A 24872-nucleotide genomic window follows, 5' to 3' on the forward strand; every position below is an offset into this window, starting at 1 on the left:
CTGCTGCCAGACCCTGGGGCTAAAGCTGAGTGGAGAACTGAAGCCATTTCTGAGGCTTCTCTGAAATCACCTCCTCTTCCTCCAAACCATAAGCACATGCAATCTCCAAAATGGTAACAATTGGCTAGTCCTTTATTATTGTAGTTCTGTTATTCTGATCGATGCACAACTTTTTAGTTCCCTTACATACACTCCATTCCCTTCTAGCCCCTGAGTTCAATTAGATAATTCAAGATTCAGGAACATTTGCTAAATGGACATCCACTCTTCTTTCACCTCAGTAATCAATTTCACTCCAGGATACTGGATCACTGGCTTGATTAAACTAATGATGATTTTTCCCCCCTTTGCATTTAACTGTAGAATAAGGGCGTGTGGTAGCTACTAAATTATTTATCTTTGGGGGGTGGAGGGAAAGGGAGGAAAATCAATCAGTGCCTGTGCTCCACACAGATTATGCCAGGCCTCTGCTTAGGTCTGATGTGCAGCATATTTGATTGCCTGACTGCAGCTGGCTGATGTTTTTCAAGTCTGATTCTGCAAAACCCATGTAAGACTCAATATCCTTGCAACAGTTGATAAGGAATAATAGATGAGCTTTAGGAGTGAGTGAGCAAGCCAGCACCGCTCTTTCCTTATGATGGTAGAACAGACAGGTCCAAAATAGAAATAGCAACAGTGCTAGCAAGGATTTGAGTAAGATTTCTATCCTTCAGATAAAGCCATATCAAACCCGAATATGTAGCTCTGGTCAGAAAACGGGTTTATTGTTCCATGGAAAATTTTGATTTTTTTTTCTCAAAAAATCAAAAACTGTGAAAACTTTTGGCTGAAAACTGAAAATTTCTAGTCTGAAATGCCACTGTAGTATCTCATGGGAGTTGTGGTTATGCTCCTAGTCTTCTTTATTGGCTGGTCTTCCTAATCTTTCTACATTTCCCATGATGTACCACAGTATCTCCTCTAGCTAATCCCCTGTGGTGCATCATGGGGGGTCCCCGGACATGGTGCAGCTTGGGAGATGCTGTCCAGCTGGACCCAGACCATAAAAGAGGCACCCAAGCTAAAACTCCCATGAGACACTACAGCAGCATTTCCAAATCAAAACTTTTTGGTTTTAGGGTGTTCAGTTTTTCAACAAGTCAAAATTGTCTGTGGAAAGTATATACTTTACATGACAAATCTTGTTTGCTGAAAACCCAATTTTCCATTGAAAAATAGTTTAGATTTTTGACCAACCCTAGTTGAACGGTTATTTGAATCAGTGCTATATTGGTTTATGTTAATAAATAATAATGGTAATTGTAATAGTAATTTAAGAGAAGGAAGATATTTGAGTCACTCGAGAGCCCAATTCAGTACTAAGTTTTGCCATAAACTTTTATACTTGCATTTCCATTTACCCAAGTAATGAACGGTTATTCTCAGTTAAATAACAGAGAATTTACTGCATTAGTTCAGCATAATACTGCTAATAGGAACCTGTTTACAGGTGCAAGAAAGATAGCTCAAATTTAAAATGCATGCCTACAGCAATTAGATCTAGCTGTCTTTCAGATAGTATATGACAGCTTCTCAGACAAGAGACAGAAGCATAACTTCCTGAGTTATAAAATATAAACTAAAAAGTTTATCACTTTTTCAATATTTATTTGGAAAAACAAGAGTATAGTAAACTAGGATTAGGGTTGTGGATTATGTGAGGATTCACCTACTAGTGAATAGAGGTGATAGGTATTTTTATGACAAAAGATTTTTCATTGGAAAATGTTGATTTGTAACTGTTTCTCAGAAAAGGACCGTTCTGATGAAACTTCCAATTAAAAAATCTTTTGAAACTGATTAAGTGTCCCATTTTGATATTTTCAAAATGAAAATGTATTGGTTCGAAAAGATATTGGTTCAAAATTTTAGTTAATTTATACTAAAGAAAAGGGGGTAGGGTTGTATTTTTTTAAAGGTCAAAATTGAAACAAACCATTTCAAAATTACCTGATCTATATGCTTTTTTTTTTTTTTTGGCTCATCAATTTGCAAAAATTTTTGAGGTTTCAAATCTTCATTCCTATTCAGGATGGGAAAAAATGTCACAATCTCAAAAACTCTAACTGGATGGGGAAATTGTTTGACCCAGCTCTACTGATGAACTTCAAGAGGACTTAGATATACGTTTGAATCTATATAATCATATTTGGGGCGGAGGGTGTTATATCTGCCAAAAAAAAAACAAAAAAAACCAAAAGAAAGCACCTTGGCACTGCCTGATTTATTTGAGAAAGTAATTTTAAATTGAAATGATGTCTCGGTAATTAAGTAATAGTTAAAATATTTGATTTTATTACTTTTGGTGGAATTGTCACAGTCAGTCCCATAACATCTGATTGGTATAAAGCTTGACTGGCAAACTGAAATGGTATAAACCAATGTGCACAATATAGTATCTACTCTAATGTTCTCACATATTAGTTTTAATTAGATACGTTTTCTTTGGATGTAAGGTATCACTGGATTCCAACTCCATTAAAGTGAATTAAAGACATTTTTAAATTAGAATATCTCATTCTGTTTGAAATTTCTAAGCTATGGTCTAAATTTTCTAGTGGTGTAATCCCGTGGTGTGTGTGTGTTACATTGTGGCAATCGGCATACAGTCCCAACTAAAGGAGGCTTAGTTCTCCATATCAAACTGTAGTAGGTCCTACTTTTATCTCTGGAGGTCCCCAGTTCAATCCCCAATGTGTTGGCCAAGATGGCATCTATCACAGTGACATCTGAAGTTGCAAATGCAGAGGCTAAAATGCAGAGTGTTCCTATATCTTTTAAAAATACAGGGCCAAAATATAGCTGGTGTAAATTGATGCATCTCCAGTGAATTCAATGAATCAATATCAATTGACACCACAAAAGGAACTGACCAAAAGGCTGTATAGCTGTGTAGATTATCAAGACATCAGATAACTTGACTCGATCAGTTTATTAATCAAGGGTAAATCAGCACAAACAAAGAGTTCATACATTATCAGTCTCTGGGAACAGTCTTGCAGGAGTTTAGTCTGTCCTAAAGTGTGATCTAAAATGTGATCTTAATTTGATTTATATTCATAGTCCACTGGTTTAGGACAAGTAGAAGATTAATACACATTACTGTCCTTGTAATCTAGCCTAAATACAAAGCATCTGGAAATATATATAACATTGGCTAACGCATTGGAAAAATAAAAATCACTGTAAGCAACAGGTACCAGTATGGAAGAGTTGGAATTAGAGGCTGTAGTAGAGAACAAGAAGTCTCAGATGCTTTCCCCCTGCTGTAAACTTGATGTGGTGTTCTTGGCCACACTTGGCCTGAACTAAAAACTTCTTTTCACAAAGTTTCTTTTCTCCTCCCTCTGCTTCAAGGACTCCCTATTAGAATTGGTTGGAAAATGGGCGGGGGGGGGGTGTCCATGGAAAATTTTGATTTTTTTCAGTGGAAATTCAAATCCTACTTTTTTAAACCAAATCCAAAATATTTTGATTCAGAAATGCTGACACATTGCCTCATGGGAGTTGTAGTTTGGATGCTTCTTGCTCTCATTACCCTGTATATGGTGAGCAGTCTGGTCAGATTACATATCCTATAAAGCACCACGGTGCCCACCTTTCAGAGGGGAGGCAGTGTCTTGTGGGTCTCCTTTGCCAACGTGCTTCATGGGGGATATAGTCCAGCCTGGGAGTCTGGTCCATAAAGGAAAGTGGAGACATGAGGCAATTAATCAAGGGCCGTGGTGGATTCTCCATCACTGACAACTTTTAAATCAATATTTGATATTTTTGTTTTCTAAAAGACATGCCCTAGGAATTATTTTGGGGAAGTTCTATGATGTGAATTGTATAGGAGGTCAGACTAGATGATCACATTGGTTCCCTTGTGGCCTTGGAATCTATGAACTACACTCCCATGAGGCAGCATATCCAAATCAAGATATTTTTGGTGTTTGGACTAAATATTTTGGCTTTTGGCAACATGGTTATTTAATGAAAAAACAAAAATGGAAAGTAGACACTTTTTTATGTTTGTTTATTTATTTTTTTATTGCAAAATAGGTTAGTAGAAAACACAATTTTCCATCACAAAAGTTTCAACCAAAAATTTTCATCTCGCCCTACTCCCTGTGTAATTGCCCAACAGGGTACGTTTATGCTGTAGCTGGAAGGGTCATTTAGACATACACATGATAATTTTGATTGTGTTATAAAAAAAAGCAGGGTAGCTGTGGCAGTGCGGGCAGTAGTATGAGCTAGCCACCCAACACAATCCGGCTTGTGACCCTAGATAAGTATTCCTAGGAAATTACACCTCCAACTGTGGTGTAGACATACCCATAGATGTTCCTCTAGCCCTCTGTAACCCAGAAGGTGATTGAGTACTGTGGGAAGGCCTTGTTCTCTACAGAGGGGTGAATTTCACTCCAAATTAATACATTTTTAGTATTTTACCTACTGTGTCAACTACCAAGTAATTAAAATCTTCTGTCTCATGGACCTGGGAAAGCAACAAAACCAAATAATAGGAAAGACATTATCCAGTGAGTGAGTCCATGTACGCATCATACAGCACTGACACACCAGTGCAATGTTAACTTAGATTTAATTAAAACATACAAATGCTTGCATCTGTCTCAGGAAACCTTGGAGAATATCGTTGGTGTTCTAAAAATAGATACAGGTTCAGAACACCATTATTCTGAAGAATTTAATTAATCTAACCTGTGAAGTACCGAAAAATGTCATTTTAAAATAAGTATAAGAATGAAAGGTTCTCTTTCCAAATGTAATTATAAATATTTATGGGTGTAGCAAAGGGTTGTGAAGATAACACCTGTAATATCACTATCTGAGCATATTCAGTACATGGTAGTTATCAAACTTAAAATGAATTAACTTGATAAATACTTACTGAAATGGAAATGCACCTTACAGATTTTGCTAGGAAAGCTGAACGTTCTTATTACACATCCTTAATAAATACATAAATAAGTAAGTAAAGGTGCCCTCACAGTTTAGCTTAGAGCCTGATTCTGCAAATATAATGGGACTAAATCGGGGGGGGGGGGGCAGATAATCTTCATCCAAGAATATTAAAGGAATTGGCACATGAAATTGCAAGCCCATTAGCAAGAATTTTTAATGAATCTGTAAACTCAGGGGTTGTACCGTATGATTGGAGAATTGCTAACATAGTTCCTATTTTTAAGAAAGGAAAAAAAAGTGATCCAGGTAACTACAGGCCTGTTAGTTTGACATCTGTAGTATGCAAGGTCTTGGAAAAAATTTTGAAGGAGAAAGTAGTTAAGGACATTGAAGTCAATGGTAAATGGGACAAAATACAACATGGTTTTACAAAAGGTAGATTGTGTCAAACCAACCTGATCTCCTTCTTTGAGAAAGTATCAGATTTTTTAGACAAAGGAAACACAGTGGATCTAATTTACCTAGATTTCAGTAATGCGTTTGATACGGTGCCACATGGGGAATTATTAGTTAAATTGGAAAAGATGGGGATCAATATGAAAATTGAAAGGTGGATAAGGAATTGGTTAACAGGGAGACTAAAGCGTGTCCTACTGAAAGGTGAACTGTCAGGCTGGAGGGAGGTTACCAGTGGAGTTCCTCAGGGATCAGTTTTGGGACCAATCTTATCTAATCTTTTTATTACTGACCTCGGCACAAAAAGTGGGAGTGTGCTAATATAGTTTGCAGATGATACAAAGCTGGGAGGTATTGCCAATTTAGAGAAGGACCAGGAAATCATACAGGAAGATTTGGATGACCTTGTAAACTGGAGTAATAGTAATAGGATGAAATTTAATAGTGAGAAGTGTAAGGTTATGCATTTAGGGATTAATAACAAGAATTTTAATTATGCTGGGGATGTATCAATTAGAAGTAACGGAGGAGGAGAAGGACCTTGGAGTATTGGTTGATCATAGGATGACTATGAGCTGCCAATGTGATATTGCCGTGAACAAGGCTAATGCGGTCTTGGAATGCATCAGGAGAGGTATTTCCAGTAGGGATAAGGAGGTTTTAGTACCGTTATACAAGGCACTGGTGACACCTCACCTGGAATACTGCATGCAGTTCTGGTCTCCCATGTTTAAGAAGGATGAATTCAAACTGGAACAGGTACAGAGAAGGGCTACTAGGATGATCCGAGGAATGGAAAACCTGTCTTATGAAAGGAGACTCAAGGAGCTTGGCTTGTTTAGCCTAACTAAAAGAAGGTTGAGGGGAGATATGATTGCTCTGTATAAATAGATCAGAGGGATAAATACCAGAGAGGGAGAGGAATTATTTAAGCTCAGTACCAATGTGGACACAAGAACAAATGGATATAAACTGGTCATTGGGAAGTTTAGACTTGAAATTAGACGAAGGTTTCTAACCATCAGAGGAGTGAAGTTTGGAATAGCCTTCCAAGGGAAGCAGTGGGGGCAAAAGACCGATCTGGCTTTAAGATTAAACTCGATAAGTTTATGGAGGAGATGGTATGATGGGATAACATGATTTTGGTAATTAATTGATCTTTAAATATTCATGGTAAATAAGCCCAATGGCCTGTGATGGGATGTTAGATGGGGTGGGATCTGGTTACTACAGAAAATTCTTTCCTGGGTATCTGGCTGGTGAATCTTGCCCATATGCTCAGGGTTTAGCTGATCGCCATATTTGGGGTTGGGAAGGAATTTTCCTCCAGGGCAGATTGGAAGAGGCCCTGGAGGTTTTTCGCCTTCCTCTGTAGCATGGGGGCATGGGTCACTTGCTGGAGGATTCTCTGCTCCTTGAAGTCTTTAAACCATGATTTGAGGACTTCAATAGCTCAGATATAGGTGAGAGGTTTTTCGCAGGAGTGGGTGGGTGAGATTCTGTGGCCTGGGTTGTGCAGGAGGTCGGACTAGATGATCATAATGGTCCCTTCTGACCTTAGTATCTATGAATCTTACCAAAGCACTGCTCAGCACAGCTGAGATGGGTGGTTCAAAGGTAGCTTTAAGCCATTTTTACACTCCACCGCATCCCAGATCCCAGGACCAATTTGTGCCAATTCTTGTCCCTGCTGTAAAGTACAGAGGCCTCAGGGCTACTACACATTGCACCAGGTGCTCTCAAGGGCCATTCCACCAACCAGAGATTGCCAGGGAATAAGGATGACTCAGACACATCCCTCCGGTGTGGGTAGGGAGCAGGAAGTGGAGCCGGAACCACATCAGCAGCTTTAGAACACCAGAAGGGATCCCCTAGGCAGAGAGAAACCTGCCCTAGCCACTTGAAACCTATTAAAAGTTGTTTTGCTCTCCCAAAGTGATGCAAAACAGCCTTAATGGGGCTGATCAGCCAACTGAATGTCTTCAGTGTGTTCCCTCCCAGCAATAAGCATTACACCCTTTGTAGGATCCATTCTTGAGAACAGTTACTAGTAGTTTTTTTTCCCAAAACCTTTTGTATGTCAATTCAATGCTCATGAAAAAAACAGTAGTGGAAGGTCAAATGGGATGTACAAGGAGGGGACTATTGAGTGGGAGATGGAAGTTGGTGTTCCCACTCTATACACATTAATGAGACCATTCCTGGTACAAACTGGAAAAGGTTCAAGAAGAGCCACAGAATGGCTCAAGGTCTGGAAAATCTGCCTTACAGTGAGAGACTAGTGAAGCTCAATCTATTTAGTTTGAGGTGACTTGGTAACAGTCCAGAAGAAGCTTGGGGAGAAGCTTTCTGATAGATGAAGACTCTTTAATCTAGCAAACGAAGGCATAATAAGATCCAGTGGATGAAAGGTGAAGTTTGACAAATTCAGACTAAAAATGAGGCACACATTTTTAGTGAGGGTAATTAACCACTGGAACATCTTACTTAGACATGTGGTCAAGTCTCTGTCATGTGAAGTCTTTAAATAAAGATTGGATGCTTTTCTAAAGCTCAGCCAGAAGTTGTGGGCATGATGCAAAAACCACTTGGTGAAATTCTATGGTCTGTGCTATATGGGAAGTCAGACTAGGGGATTGTAATGGCCCCTTCTGGTTTTTAAATCCATGATATCTTTAAAGAAACACAACAATCTACTTTATGCTGCCCTAAGCTCTCCTGAGAATGCCAGTATGGGTTCTACTGAGTACCTGTTTCAATGGTGATGAAATGAGCTGTAGCTCATGAAAGCTTATGCTCAAATAAATTTGTTAGTCTCTAAGGTGCCACAAGTACTCCTTTTCTTTTTGCGGATACAGACTAATACGGCTGCTACTCTGAAACCTGTTTCAATTATAGTATTTGTGATGCAGGCAGTTATCCACTAAGCCCACCAAGTCCTTTAACAAAGGTCACCACCACTCAGACATAATGGTAATCAGGTGGTGGTACCATCTTGTTTTACTGATGTAACCTGTGACCAATAATAGAGACATGAAACACTGCAGGGGAGGGAGAGAGGGGGAAGAAATAGAAAAGGAGCAGAAATAGATACGCCAGGTCAATTTTTGCTCTCACTGTAAATCCAGACTTCATTGACTTGGGGGGAAGTTATTTGGATTAATGTCAGTGTTACAGAAGCAGAATTTACAGAGAACAGGGCCTGTCTTTGAATTAAAAGCACTCCTATTTTCCTAGATGACCATGATCATGATGAGACTTGCCAGCCAGCACTATTTCCATAACCTGCAAGTGGAGGGTAAAATAAAAAAGAATCCTTTTTAAAGGTTTTGAAATTCCCCAGGGCCTTCCAGCTTGCTGGTGATTTGATTTATTAAAAATTTTATGCACCATTTATGTGGAATGTTCAATTTCTTACTTGTAAAACTGCACAGTACAGCTCTGGAGCACATTGGAGGTCAAGCAGCTGCGTGAGAGATTTGGACTCATGAACCAGCCTTCCAAGTTGCCAATCCTTTGCTGTGTAGCACTGTCTTTTGCCCAGTGGGTTTGACATCAATGGTGTGTGAGAAAACAATGTCACTCCAGTTTTCAAATGTCTCCAAGTCTGCAGCAGTAGCCAACTGAGGGGCTGCTAACTACAAGTTAGTATGTGAGATCATTAAAGACATGATTTCATTCTGAAAGTAACTTGTTCGTATTGGTGTGCGTGCAGTGGCTCTGGAACATTTTTAGTCATGGGGGTGCCGAGGCTGGGAGCAGGGCTGTGTCTCCAGGAAGGGGGGACCCGAACATGGGTAAGGGAGCTGAGGCTGTGGCCACAGCTGGGGGCAGGCGTGGGGCCAGGAACAGAGCCCCAGGCAGGGGCCGGCAGCTGGGACCCCACATGAGGAGCCAGGAGCAGAGCCTCAGCCGTGGGGCCTGGCCTGGCCCCCCGGGAGCGGTGGGCCAGGCGTGGGGCCCTGGGAGCAGAGGCCTGGGAGCAGGGGGTGGGGCTGGGTGCATTACCCTGGGCACGGGGCTGGCAGCCGGGGCCCCAGGAGCAAAGCCCCGGGCATGGGGCTGGGTGTAGGGCCTGGGCATGGGCCCTGGGCAGAGGGCCAGCGGCCGTGGAGTGGGGCTGGCAGCCAGGACCCGAGCCCCAGGTGCGGGGTTGGGGAGCAGAGTGCGGGGCACGGAGCCAGTGGCCAGGGAGCGGGGCCGGTGGCTGGGACCTGATCCAGGGAGTAGAGCCCCAGGTGCGGAGCCAGTGGCCCTGCATAAAACTTGGGGATGCTACAGCACACCCTTCACCCCTACTTCCCACGCCTACATGTGCGTGTGACACAAATAATGGGTATTAGCACAACTAAAGTGTCCAGTTTCACCTTGATGCGTGCATGCAAATCCCAGGCATGCATCTCTTACCCCCTGGGAAACAAGAGGCAGCACTGAATGCACTGAAAATAGACCAGAACGTCAGCAAATGTACAGTGGGAAGAGAGTGGCAATTTGCACTAAGTACCATAAGAGCACTTCAAAGTGCTGCTTTTCCCAAAAGCAGCCAAGAGACTTAGAAGAAAGGTGGGGAGGGGGGTTGCATGAGAATGGGCACTGAGGGGTCATCTGTTTACAGCACAAACCCAGCAATCATAAAAAATTGATCATTTCATCATATGCAAACTCCAAAAATGGAAGTACTTAATCATTTTCTCTGTTGACTCTGCTCAGGCTACCAGACAAAGCAGAGCATGCCAGGTGGATTTTTCCCTACATTTACTCTTCAAAAAAAAGAAAAGGAGGACTTGTGGCACCTTAGAGACTAACAAATTTATTTGAGCATAAGCTTTTGTGAGCTACAGGTCACTTCATCAGATGCATTCAGAGGAAAATACAGTGGGGAGATTTATATACAAAGAGAACATGAAACAATGGGTGTTACCATACACACTTTAACCAGAGTGATCACTTAAGGTGAGCTATTATCAGCAGGAGAGCAGGGCAGGGGGGGGATCCTTTTGTAGTGATAATCAAGGTGGGCCATTTCCAGCAGTTGACAAGAACGTCTGAGGAACAGTGGGGGGTGGGGGAGGATAAACATGGGGAAATAGTTTTACTTTGTGCAATGACCCATCTACTCCCAGTCTCTATTCAAGCCTAAGTTAATTGTATCCAGTTTGCAAATTAATTCCAATTCAGCAGTCTCTCGTTGGAGTCTGTTTTTGAAGTTTTTTTGTTGAGGTATTGCCACTTTTAGGTCTGTAATCGAGTGACCAGAGAGACTGAAGTGTTCTCCAACTGGTTTTTGAATGTTATAATTCTTGACGTCTGATTTGTGTCCATTTATTCTTTTATGTAGAGACTGTCCAGTTTGACCAATGTATATGGCAGAGGGGCATTGCTGGCGCGTGGTGGCATATATCACATTGGTATATGTGCAGGTGAACGAGCTTCTGATAGTGTGGCTGATGTGATTAGGCCCTATGATGGTGTCCCCTGAATAGATACGTGGGCACAGTTGGCAACGGGCTTTGTTGCAAGGATAGGTTCCTGGGTTAATGGTTCTGTTGTGTGGTGTGTGGTTGCTGGTGAGTATTTGCTTCAGGTTGGGGGGCATTCTCGTGTGGAAATAACAGAGGAGGGTTTGGGACCACTGTCTTAGAATGATGCTAGAACTAGCTGCGGGAGGTACAAAGCATTGTATGAAGGTGAAACACAAGACTGAGATACTGGTGGTCATAAAAGATCCCTTTTTACAAGAGTTAACTATGATGATCTTGATTGATTGTAATTCAGGTAGTAAGAGCCATGCAAACCTTTCATTAAGAAAATAAAGGCATGTGGTACTCAGCTCATCTGGGGTTCCCAATGTTTGGTTCATATACCACACTTTAAAACCCTTTAATGTTGAAACAGGAAACATTTTTCTGTCTCCTGATTAAAGATGGAGTTTCCCAATAACCTGAGGAGTGAGTCCATCAGTTCTGCTCACCAAAACCTGTGCAAACCCACACTGGCAACGTCCTCACAGCTCCAATAATTGCATTCTGCCCTTCTAAATTGCACCTCCATTTTTTATTGAGTATGGTATCGTCTTTGTTTCCTGCCCTACCACGCTTTGTAATTGCCATTTTACACCCCAGAGGCGACTCTATGTAAGGCCCCAGTATTATTTATTAAAACCACGGCTGAATAATTTAGTTCAACTGGAACTACAAGAGCAAATGTCAACCATTATACAGCACATTTTGCTGCAAAGTTTTTCAGCTGTGGCTGTACTACAAAGCTTGGGGCTGTAATGTGGTGTTTCTGATCAATATTCCTGGAAGCAAGTCGTAAAAGATTGCTGTGTAGTTGCTTGCACCACATGTTACTACCAAGTTAATAAAAACAGATACCATTCGGACAATGAGCTGGCTAACCATGAGATACCGTAGCTCATTATCCCGTGGAAGTCTTCTGTCATATTTGATGACATATTGTACATACCTCGAAGGTGCCTGGATAATGATCTGTGGCACAACAATGGTGGTGTGGTTTACAAGGGACAGCCAAGGACCCAAGTAAAGTACCAAGATGAACTTTCTTTGATGTGTTGTCAGGGTAGATGAAACTAAGCCCACATCTTGGGTAATGAAAAATGTGCAATTATCCTCGGAGATTTTACTCAACATTGTTGGGAAGACATGTAATTACAGGTTTTGCTGTGCCTGGCTACACTTCTGGAACTCTTCAATTTAGGTTTGATTATCTGATGATTACTAACATTTCAAATTTCACTTCTTATTTTCTTCCATTTTTAGCCAGCACCTTTGCCAAGACTGTCAAAGGAACCTCTGCTTTTCCCCAATGAAGGAAGGGCACCCACAGGTACAAACAAGCAATGCCTTTGGCAGGTGTCATGGAAAGCAGGGGTCAAAATGTTGTCAGAAAGGATTATAATCGTTATGATTCGCAATCACATATATAGTTTTGTCCACTGGCAGGGCCAGAGTCTCTGGGACACCAAGGTAGCTTTGATCAGGGCAGTGTAGGATTCCCCACTACATATGGTGATTCCTGAGCAGTACAGAGCTGCCAGTGGCTTCTCTACTGCATGTGTACACCCTGCCCCCTAACATAGGGTCATATTCAAGGGAAAGATGCGGGGGTTCAGGAAACCCCTGTTCCCTGATGATCCTTGGCTATAGGATTAGCTCTGGGGGCCATTGGTGTTGTTTACAGTTGCTTTCATGGTGTTCTAACCCAGGGGTGGGCAAACTTTTTGGCCCGAGGGCCACATCTGGGAATAGAAATTGTATGGTGGGCCATGAATGCTCATAAAAGTAGGGTTGGGGTGCGGGAGGGGGTGAGGGCTCTGGTTGGGGGTGCGGGCTCTGGGGTGGGGTCAGAAATGAGGAGTTCAGGGGACTCCCGGCTGGGGTGAGGGTGTGGGGGGAGAGCTCTGGCTGGGGGTGCAGGCTCTGGGGTGGGGCTGGGGATGAGGGGTTGGGTGTGCAGGAGGGTGCTCTGGGCTGGGATCGAGGGGTTCGGAGGGCGGGAGGGGGATCAGGGCTGGGGCAGGGGGCGTGGGGAGAGATTCAGGGGTGCAGGCTCCTGGCAGCGCTTACCTCAAGTGGCTCCCAGAAGCAGTGGCATGTCCCTTCTCCGGCTCCTACACAGCCAGGCAGCTCTGCGCACTGCCCCGTCTGCGGGCACCGCCCCTGCAGCTCCCATTGGAGCACCGGAGGGGGCCATTGGAGCGCATAGGAGCTGGAGGGAGCCATGCCGCTGCTTACAGGAGCCGTGTGGAGCAGCCCCCAACCCTGCTCCCCGGCTGGAGCACTGGAGGGGGGCAAGACCCAGACCTCTTTCCCCAGTGGGAGCTCAAGGGCCAGCCTAAAATTGCTGGTGGGTTGGATCCGGCCCGCGGACCATAGTTTGCCCACCCCTGTTCTAACCTGTGTCAGGAGACTATACCAGTGCTAAGATAGCTTAGTATTAGAAGCCTGCAGAGATATTTTAAACCCACCTTTGACTTTTGTCCTGTGTCAAGCTCCGTTTGATTAGAGCAAAGGATCGAACCCATAGTGCGAGACACATTCCTTTCCACAAAGACAGTCAAGACAAAAGGAAACAAGATATGGAACAAGTGTTCAGGTAAGGAAAGATGTATGTGCTACTAGAAAGAAGATGGTGGGAAAGGATTCAGTGAGTGTTTAGGAGAAATTTGAAGAGAAGGCGGTTGGCAGAGAAGGAAAAGACTCTTCCAAACGCAGGGGCAGAATGAATAAAGAAGTGAAGCCACAGGTCAGAAGAGAGGAATGAGATGAGTGTAAGGAATAGATAGTGGGAAGTGAAAGCAAAGATGTAGATGGAACCAAGATCATGTAAGGCCTTGAAACTGAGGACAAGGGCTTGAATTTGATGCATTAAGAGGCAGAGTGATTACTGGCCATTTAGATGGGCTAAATAGGGAGAGGCTGGAAGGCTGGAGGGGGGGTGTTGCTGAACTCATTTATTTTTCAATAACTGCGCATGGTCAGTGAGGGGGGAAAGGCACATCCTTACCACTAGAGAAGAAACCAGTACACAAGATGAAATGTAAATCAGCAATATGACTGGTCCCATCTTTGTAAAGCCAAGCACTCAACAGAACAGCGAGTGTGTGGTTCCTCCTACAGCTCATTATTTTGGCAAAATGACTGAACACATTTGCAAAACTGGGTAAGACTGTGACCAACCCAGCTGGACTGTGCAAGGTGGGGAGAGCACAGGAGTCAGGCACAACGTGGTCCTGGCGGTGTCCTGAGTGCAAGGACTATAAGCATGATGCAAAGTCCATTAAAGTGAATGCGAATCTTTCAGGCCTCAAATAATGGGCGTGCCAGGCAGCTCTAGTCTGTTCAGTCAGCAGAGAGTCAGAGAAGTGAAGGGGATGCTGCATCCGTAGCATAGCAGCTGAATTCCCCCTGCACCCACCTGTGCTCCTTTCAGTACAGCCTGAGGCACAATGCCACCCAGGGCTCCCAAAGTGTGTCCCTAAAAGGCACAATGCCCCCATCTGCCACCTTAGAATTGCAATGTTCCAAAATAGGCTGGACTTTTCCTCCCCCGCCTCCACTGTCAAATTGACTTCTGAGGAAAGATGAAGAGAGTTAAATACGGAGCATCTGGCTAAGCAAGAGTTAAGTGGGGGCTTGATACGTCTTAACGTTTGAAGGAGGTAAACAACATGGCTGGAGAGGAATTACTGTATTTAGTGTGGGAAAAGAACCTATAACTTAGAGCAAAGAGATGAATTTTAAAAAAAGACATTTACCCAGTATAGCAGGATAAACTTCTTGACATTAAGAGCTATTAGACTTGGGGCATGTATCTCAGCAGGCCTCCAAAACTTTAAGATGTGCATCTTAGATTTCAGAGTGGTGGCTGTATTAGTCTGTATCAGCAAAAACAAGGAGGAGTCCTTGTGGCACCTTAGAGACTAACACATTTATTTGGGCATAAGCTTTCGTGGGCTAGAACCCATTTCATCAGCTGAAGCGGGTTCTAGCCCACGAAAGCTTATGCCCAAATAAATGTGTTAGTCTCTAAGGCATCTTAGTTTTGTTCTTAATGTTAAGCTTCCTTTCTCCGGTAGGAAGGATGAAGTAAGATTGGATATATTTGCTGTTGTCTCTGTGTGTTTAATATCATGCCCATCATCATGGCATCTGAGTGCCTCATATTCTGTAACAGCCCAAATCTTCTTCCTAGCAGCCAGCCTGGGTGTGGGACAGGTCCAGGGGAGAGGAGGAGTCCACTGCAAGTCAGAGAACAGGAGTGCCTCAGCTCAGGTATGGAGGTGTTGCCTCTGAGAGTGAGATAACAGTTCATCTTCCATGACCTATTTGTCTTATCCACTGAGGCTACTAATAAGGGCACTAGTTAATGCCAACTGCTATGCTGTTTTTTTCAAAATCAAGTACTTGACAATGATGGATTATTAATACTATCAAACTTATTTAACAGAGGATACGGAACAATTATCCTTTCGGCTGCTACTAATGTGGGCTGGATTTGAGTGAGCAACAGAGATGTGATCACTTTTAATGATTATTATTTGTTTTTTCATATGTAGTACCCTAGGGGACACATGGCAAATAACTGGCACCTATCAGTGGCACAAGGTTCTCTTACCACATTACTAATCTCCTGAGCCATTACTCCTCCATTTAATTTTTAAGTGCAAAGGGTATGAAAGCATTGTGACTGTCTTTCTCTTTGCACATGGGGCTAACTGAATTTAATGAAGCACTTGAACAGCTAACGGATCATTTTCTCACTTCACCCGCTGTCAAACAGTTTGCAAAGGACCACAGATGATGCAAGCATCTAGCAGCCCCTCAGAACAGCAATCTAACATAAGCCTTACACAGTGCTGTTCCTTCAGAAGGCTTGGGTGCTCATTATGTTGTGCCTTCTGTGTCCAAATGCAGAAACTGAAACATCCACTTAACATGTAAAAAAGTTGTTTAAAAAAAAAAAAGGCAAAAGGACTGCAGTTCTCTATGTAAAGATGCAAAGTGCTTCATTTGCCATCAAAGTTAATGAGGATGTCAGTGGGGTTCAGCTCCCAGAGGGCACTGTGGCGTCTGCCAAAAAAGAAAAAAAAAGAGGAAACTATGAATAGTAAGGAGTATCTCTCTGTGAAGTAAAACAAAGAGGACGGTATAAGACGCATAGCTCACTACATGCAGAATGACATTGTGAGCATTGCTTCTTGTGTACTACACAGCTGGATGAAGGTGTGCAATGTGTGGGCTGAGAAAGCTTTGAAGCAATCACTAAGGATGAATCGTGCTTTTAGGTGCAGGGGCTGTGTCAGACTGCTGCTGGGGGTCCCTCATACTTCGTGGACCACTTCAGCATACAGTGAGAGCTCATCTGCTACAGCATCCCTTTAGGGGCTGTAGAATATGCTCCACTGCTCGTTAGCTTCTTCCTAGTGCTCCCTAGATTCCTCCGACTCCTCCCTGCCTGCTTTGTTTAATCATGGGAGTGCAGGTGTAATGCCCACAGAGCCCGGTCGTCAGCATGATCGAACTGGGGACCTCTGGAGCTTAGTACATGAGCCTCTACCACATGAGCTAAAAGCCAACTGCCTGTTAGCTAATTTAACTCTCTCTCTCAGTGGTCTTGGTGCCACTCGATGGGACAGAACACCACACCCAGAAGATGTGTGGGTTACACAGGTAAAGCAGTCTTTGTTGTCCCATGAGTTCAGGGACTGCACAGATCTGGGTGGCGGCGGTGGTGTGTGTGGACTTTCTAACCTGCATGTAATGGTATCCATGGGCCATTGCAGAAGTGTAGAATTGCAGAGTTTAATAACACTTTGCCTGTTCCATCTCCTGACACGCCCATGGCCTGGCCCAGAATACCCCCTACTTAGCATTCCTACAAGGTGTGAGGAGGGTTGCAGAACTTTCTACAGAAGGCCTGTTCCCCAGGGGGTCAGCACCACAGTGAATTCTCTGATCGTCACTCTCTGGAAGGTATGGACTCAAATCCAGTAGCTAATTGTACTAATCTGTCAAAAAGCAATGGGTTGCAGTACAATGTAACTGGCTGCCAATGTCTTGTTATCTTTTCCTTTAAAATCCGTTAGTATAAACGGGCAAGTGGATAAACAGAGAACTGGTTGCAGAACTAACATGTCAATCAATCAATCGGGCAGTTTTAGTTAAGTAAATAGAAAGTACCAATAATCTCATGAGAAATCCTATTGTCACCAGAGACTAATTCCACTCCTTACTGGGACAAATTTCCTGCACTGGGCCCAAGATTCCCAACCTTGTTTTACTAATGCGGGAGGGTTGTGTGAGATTCAGAGAGCATCAAACCCATTGGATGATTATCCACTCTGAACTAGTTCATCCACCTCTGCTTCACGCATAGTAATGAGCAGTTCAATTTACTGGATTGCCTGCTTCACAATGCAAAACGCTTACGTTAATCGTGTTGCCCCTGTGCCACTAATGAGACGACACTATTATCGTTATTAACATTTGCTGCGCTGTGCATATTAGTATTCAGGAGTGAAGTGCATGTGTATAAGAGACAGAATATTTTCAACAGCTAGCCCACCAGTCTGGAACTAATCCTGTTAGATGCCAGTCTGACTGTAAATCTCAGCACCTTCAGATCACAATGCAAAAAATAGCTTCTTGGACCTAGCTTTACCCGAGGCCCTACAGATTTAGGACTCAACTTTGCAAGCAATTATGGGTGTGATTAATGAGACTATTCACATGGATAAAGTTAAGCATGTGCCCTAGGGTGTATCTGTATGAACAGTTAGTGCATAGGAAGCTGGGATGTAACTATCTCACTAGCCTGCCATGCATTACTTGTCCATGCAGACCCTGCTGGCGTGTACTGAAATGTGCTTGGATCTACCCCACTTTAAGTACACACCAGGCTAGTGAGAAGTAGATTTACACCCCAGCTTGCCACATACTGTTTGTGTAAACAAGCAGAGGTGATGGGTGGCCATGGTTCAGCCCCTTCATATCTATCTCCACCTCAGGAGTGTAGGCACGACTTGGCTGGATGAGACGGGGCCCACCCAAATCTGAGCAGCAGGCACAGTGTTTAAAATGGAGGGGGATTATGGGGGGGGGGGGAGTGGAAGGGGGGAGGTACCTTGCAGCTTGGGGGGGAGGTGGCTTGCAGCCACAGGGGAGAGGGGAGGAATTGATGTAGCCAGGTCACTGAGGGGCTTAGTCTTTTGTAAAGCTGCTGCTGCCTCATACTGCACCACTTCCCCATCAATACTGCCTGCAATTCCACCCCACAACACACAGCTCCAGTTAGTGAGTGACAGAGAGGTGGTTGGGCCAAAGAGTAGCATTGTGACCCAGTGCACTGCTCCTACTCTCAATCCCAGGCTCTGCGCTGTTCAACATTGGCACAGGCTCCGGCTCCATCCCATTCCACCCAGCTCTGGTTATTTCCTCCCCATTGGCAGAGATATGTTCTGCCTCTGCCCATTGCTGTGGGAGGGGCCTGGCCAAAACCTGATTGGCTGATTGTTTGGAAGCTGAGAACCAATGGGGAGGCACTAACTGGAGCTAGACAGTTTAGGATTGAGTCGGATCCAGTACTGATGGGGAAGCAGAGCTGACCAGAGTGGTATGAGGCAGCAGTAGCTTTACCAAAAGACTGAGCTCCTCAGTGACCTGGCTCAATCTTAAACAAACAAAAATTCTGGGGCTGTGACCCCCTGCGACCTCTCTCACTTTAAGGACTGTGTTTGGTGCTCAGATTTGGGTAGATCTGCACGGTTATTGGCTATGTCCCTGTTCAAACCAGGCCACCCCCAAGAATATTGCCATCAGCTGCGTCAGTAGGCAAGCCGTAAGTGTTTTCTGGTGCTTAAAACAAAAGAAGAAGAAAAGCAAAACTAAACACACATACACAAGACAAGGAAAGAAAAATAAATTGCTATGGAAAATAAACAAATCCCATTCCCTGATTAATAGCTGGCAGAGTGAGAATAGGGCTTTGCACCCCTTTTACACTAGCTTTTCATAGGTGCAAAGATTACACAAGGTGTAAGGCAATGGAAAATCAAGCCCATGATCTTTAATTTGACTGCGTCCATTTGAAATACTCATTCTCCTTCTTTTCACATTTTTCATTAATAGATGATAAGGCCAGAGGGGATTTTTTTCCCCTCCATTTTATACTATCCCTCTGAGGTCTGTAACTCAGAAGGAAACAATGTGGGCAATGGATTAATGATTTTACATATCTATAGTTCTTTCATGGTATAAGCAGTGGTGAGCTGGAGCCGGTTCGCACCGGTTTGCGCGAACCAGTTGTTAAATTTTGAAGCCGGTTTAGAACTGGTTGTTAAAGAATACAAGGAACCAGATAGTGTGCTGTGAGGCAACTGGAAAGCTTTTGAATGCTGTAACAAGAAAACACTTAATCACATGGTTAACTTTAGGCAATTTTTACTCACCTGGCAGCGCTTCGGCGGCGGATCCTTCACTCGCTCTGGGTCGTCAGCAGCACTTCGGCGGCGGGTCCTTCAGAAGACTGAAGGACTTGCTGCCGAAGTCCCGGAGTGAGTGAAGGACCCGCCGCCGAAGTGCCACCGAAGACCCAGAGCGAGGGAAGGAACCGGTTCTTCAGTTTTTGGCAGCTCATCGCTGGCTATACGTATGTCCTACTTTATACTGAAAATGTATAACTATCTATAATTGGGACAATTTTAATGAATTGGGTTCATCATATTTGCTATCTTGCAGCTAGATTCTTAGTCAATCAAATAAAGGAATAGCCAACAGCCAATTCTGATATTCTTTAAGCAGGTCAGACATAAGCCAATTAGCTCTACCTACCTGGTCTCCAAGGTCTGAATAAAATATAACCCATTTTGATTAGAAGCACTGCACCAACATGCAAGTCTTAAAATAGACTAAGAAAATACACAAAATCTCATGGAGTCATTAAAAAAGTCTTGATCATACTGAAGTCAATTACAGTACTTGAATACAATTTCCCCTGACTTCTCACAGAATACAACTGCTAGATTCAGACTGTGTCATTCCAGTTTTATTAGATGAATGGCCGAGGCAAACTCTGCATTCATCCTGTCCTTTCAGTCCAGAATATGTCTTCTTTGGGACATGTGACAAATTAACTTGTATGAGATCAATCCTGCACTCCTTACTCAGGCAAAAGTCCTGTTGAACTAACTTCAGCAAGAGTATAAGTGGGTGCAATCCCAAGTGAGGTCATACATGCACCAGATATTTATTTGCCCCACTTTAACAGCTTTTCAATATGGGAAATACAATTAATCAGAACTGGTTGAATAACAATCATCAAATCATTTGATTCAATGACTTTCATGATAAGGTGCGCAGTGTAGACATAGCCTTAGACAAGTTAGATGTCTTCACGTTGACAGGGCCTGACAGGTCCGGCCTTAGGAAAAATGATGCCCTGGGCAAACTTATATTTTGGCACACCTGCCTTCCCATTCATTCTTCCTTCGCCTTTGGCCCCCACTGCCTCCCCCGACTCCCCACCCATCCCGATGGCCCCTGCTGCCTCCCCAGGCTCCCCACCCCTCTCTCGCCCCCAGGCCCACTACCTTCCCCACCCCCTATAGCCCTGAGCTTCTCTGTGGCCTTGCATCCCAGGCCCACCCTGCTCCTTGCCTTTTGACCACGGTGCCACCACGGCATCATGGGTGGTCGACTATGTCACCCACCCATAAGGCCAGTCCTGGGGCCTGAAAAAATACATTCTAGAACACTTAAGGAACTGGCTGAAAAGATCTCTGAGCCATTAGCTATTATCTTTGAGAACTCATGGTGAACTGGAGGGAGCCCAGAGAACTGGAAAAGGGCAAATATAGTACCTATCTATAAAAAAGGGGAATAATGACAACCCAGGGAATTATAGACCAGTCAGCTTAACTTCAGTACCCAGAAAAATAATGGAACAAATAAACAATCAATTTCTGAGCACCTAGAAGATAATAAGGTGATAAGGAAGAGTCAACATGGATTGGTCAAGAACAAATCATGTTACACCAATCTAAGATCCTGCCTTGACAGGGTAACAAGTCATCTGAATGGGGGAAAGCAGTAGATGTGATATATCTCAACTTTAGTAAGGCTTTTGATACTGTCTCACATGACCTTCTCATAAACAAACTTGGATAATATAGCCTAGAGGAGGGATTGGCAACCTTTGGCATGCGGCCCGTCAGGGAAATGGTGCAGGCCGAGGGATGTGCTGGCCACCGTTTCCAGCAGGCCCCATTGGCCTGGAATGGCGAACTGTGGCCAGTGGGAGCTGCGATCGGCCGAACCTGTGGACACTGCAGGTAAGCAACTCATCCCGGCCCACCAGTGGATTTCCCTGATGCACCGCATGCCAAAGATTACCGATCCCTGGCCTAGAGGAACCTACTATAAGATGGGTGCACAACTGGTTGGTAAACCGTACTCAGAGAGTGGTTATCAATGGTTCACAGTCAAGCTGGAAAGGCATGTCAAGTAGGGATCTGCTGGGATCTATCCTGGGGCCTGTTCTATTCAATATGTTCATAAATTATTTGCATAAAGTTTGCAAATGATACCAACCTGGGAGGGGTTGCAAGTGCTCTGGAGGATGGGATTAGAATTTCAAAATGATCTTGACAAACTGGAGAAATGGTCTGAAGTAAATAGTGTGTAATTCAATGAGGAAAAATGCAAAGTACTGCACCTACAAGGAATAATCAGTTGCACACATACAAAATGGGAAACAACTGCCTAGGAAGGAGTACTGCAGAAAAGGATCTGGGGGTCATTGTAGATCACAGACTAAATACAAGTCAACAGTGTAACACGGTTGCAAAAAAAGTAAACATCATCCTGGGATGTATTAGCAGGAGAGTTTGTAAGCAAGACATGAGAACTAATTCTTCTTCCCTGCTCAGCACTGATAAGGCCTCAGCTGTCCAGTTCTTGGCACCACAGTTTAGGAAAGATGTGAACAAATTGGAGAAAGTTCAGAGGAGACCAACAAAAAATATTTAAGATCTAGAAATCATGACCTATGAGATAAGATTAAAAAATTGATTTTGTTTAGTCTGGAGAAGACTAAGGGGGGATATAACAGTTTTCAAGTATGTAGAAGGTTGTTACAAGGAGGAGGGTGAAAAATTGTTCCCCTTATCCACTGAGGACAAGACATGAAGTAATGGGCTTAAATTGCAGCAAGGGAGATTTAGGTTAGACATTAGGAAAAACTTGTTAATTGTAAGGGTTGTTAAGCACTGGAACAATTTACATAGGGAGGTTGTGGAATCTCCATCATTGAAGTTTTTAAGAACAGGTTCAACAAACGTCTGTCGGGGTGGCCTAGATATTACCAGCCTCAGAGCAGGAGATTAGACTAGATGAGCTATTGAGGTCCCTTCCAGCCTACATTTTTATGATCCTATGATTAACTGAAGTGGTGTTCCAGGGGTGTTGGAGACATGTCTGAATTTTAAGAGGGGTGTATTTTTTCTCCAGAATTTGACATTTCTGTGTGTACCCCAGAACGTGACAGTACTGCTGTCAGCCATTTTGTATGTTCAGCACCTGCCAGCTGAAAACCAAACATCACATAGTTAGGAAAATCTTAGGCCTTTGCGAGGAAAGGTCAGACAGCTGCATACTTGCAGTTTGTTGATCAGAACGGGAGGCTGGGACAGAAAGTTATGGAAGAGAGTGAGTGAATAGTGACCTTAGTTTTAGATGCCCCCGACATATTGTTATTGACTAGAAATATTAAAAATGTTTTGAGATAATGAGTAGTTTGTTGAAATTAGGAGCATTGGTAACCTATTAGAGTTTATTATGCTGACACACTAGGAGTCACTATAGGTTATGCGTTTTATGAGAGTTAGCTATAAAAGATTAGGTAAAAGTAAATACCTCAGAGCAGCATGAAAGAGCTTTTATTTGGGCAAGAAGCGGACACATAAACTTCCCATCAGCTGGACAGAAAGAGGGCCCCTGGAAGATGGCTGGTGATCATTCGAAACCATCTCAGACTATAAGTAACTATATCTGGGATATCCTAAGCCTATTGCATATGCGTTTGTGTGATTGAAATCTAATAGTAGTTCTAGATAAAAGCATGCTTGCTTGTATCATCATTTATCAGACGAAAGCACTGTATTCCCACTGATTTACTCCTGACGCCCCTTGGAGTGAAACAATTAAGTTACCACTGCTTTGGGTTCTGAGAAACCCTGGGTAACAGTACTCGTTCATATACAAATGCCTGTCAGAATGGGCTCTTGGAAAAGCAGTTCATAAGTCAAGGAAGTAACCTTAAGGTCATATTTTTTCTAAAATAAAGTATACCTTTAATGTTAATTGCACTGAGGGTAGTGTAGTATTAGATGGAGCCAGATCTTGTGTTCGTAGACTTTATGCAAGGTTTCTTCACATCTCAACCCTAACTGGTTTAACTTATTTATGTTCTTGGTTTCTCCTGAACAGAAGTAACCCATTGTACACACAGAACACCAGAGTCCTAATGTAGAATTCAGAGAAAACACAGAATAACTGTGTGACACTCCGTACCTCAGAGGAACACCCTGCACCCCCATGTTCATCCTTCTAATATGATTGTGTGGTATCCAATGCAAACTTTGTCATGTTGGGTGTCTTTGGAAGGCTCATGATGCACTGAGCATTGTTGTTATAGTAATATTATAGGTTGTAATTTCATATACATAGTTATGAGGCTGAAAGTGTGTCCCCATGGCTTAAAACAAGCCCAGGCAAAACTCTCCAGGAGCAGAGGGGCAGTTCACACCTCATCAGGACATAGAATCATAGATTTAAAGATCAGAAGGGACCATTATGATCATCTAGTCTGACCTCCTGCACAACGCACGCCACAGAATCTCACCCACCAACTCCTGTAACAAACCCGTAACTTATGTCTGTTACTGAAGTCCTCAAATCATGGTTTAAAGAATTCAAGGTGCAGAGAATCCTCCAGCAAGTGACCCGTGCTCCATGCTGCAGAGGAAGGCGAAAAACCCCCATGGCCTCTGCCAATCTGCCCTGGAGGAAAATTCCTTCCCAACCCCAAATATGGTGATCAGTTAAACTTTGAGCATGTGGGCAAGACTCAACAGCCAGACACCCAGGAAAGAATTCTCTGTAGTAACTCAGGTCCCACCCCATCTAACATCCCATCACAGGCCATTGGGCATATCTACCGCTAATAGTCAAAGATCAATTAATTGCCAAATTTAGGCTATCCCATCATATCATCTCCTCCATAAACTTATCAAGCTTAGTCTTGAAGCCAGATATGTCTTTTGCCCCCACTGCTTCCCTTGGAAGGCTGTTCCAGAACTTCACTCTTCTGATGGTTAGAAACCTTCATCTAATTTCAAGTCTAAACTTCCTGATGGCCAGTTTAAATCCATTTGTTCTTGTGTCCACATTGGTACTGAGCTTAAATAATTCTTCTCCCTCCATGGACAAACCCAGCCCAGCCTCACAGGAACAAAGGACACTGGCGTAGGCAGCAACAAAAGGATCTCTTGGACTCTCCAGTGAGTCACCCCCCCTTCCCTTGGTCAGTTTGGGGTAATGCTCATCTGACTCTGAAGGGTGGGGGAGATGGCAAGGCCAAAAGGGAAGAGAGAACATGATAAAAGGAAGAGACGTTTGCCATGCTCTCTCTCTTCCACCTCCATCTACAGACACCACCATCAAGTGACTGAAGCACTGATCAAAGGGGAGAGCCTGGCTGAAGGGCCACCAGCCACCCTTTGGTGAGAAGCATCTAAGGTTGTAAGGGCACTGAAAGTGTTAAGATCAGTTTAGATTGTGTTTTGCTTTTATTTCATTTGACAAAATCTGACTCGTTGTGTTTAGATTTTAAGTGATTATAAGTCAATCTTTTGTAGTTAATAAATTTGTTTGGTTATTCTA

This window comes from Natator depressus, chromosome 9 (assembly GCF_965152275.1).
Source record: "Natator depressus isolate rNatDep1 chromosome 9, rNatDep2.hap1, whole genome shotgun sequence".
Lineage (NCBI taxonomy): Eukaryota > Metazoa > Chordata > Testudines > Cheloniidae > Natator > Natator depressus.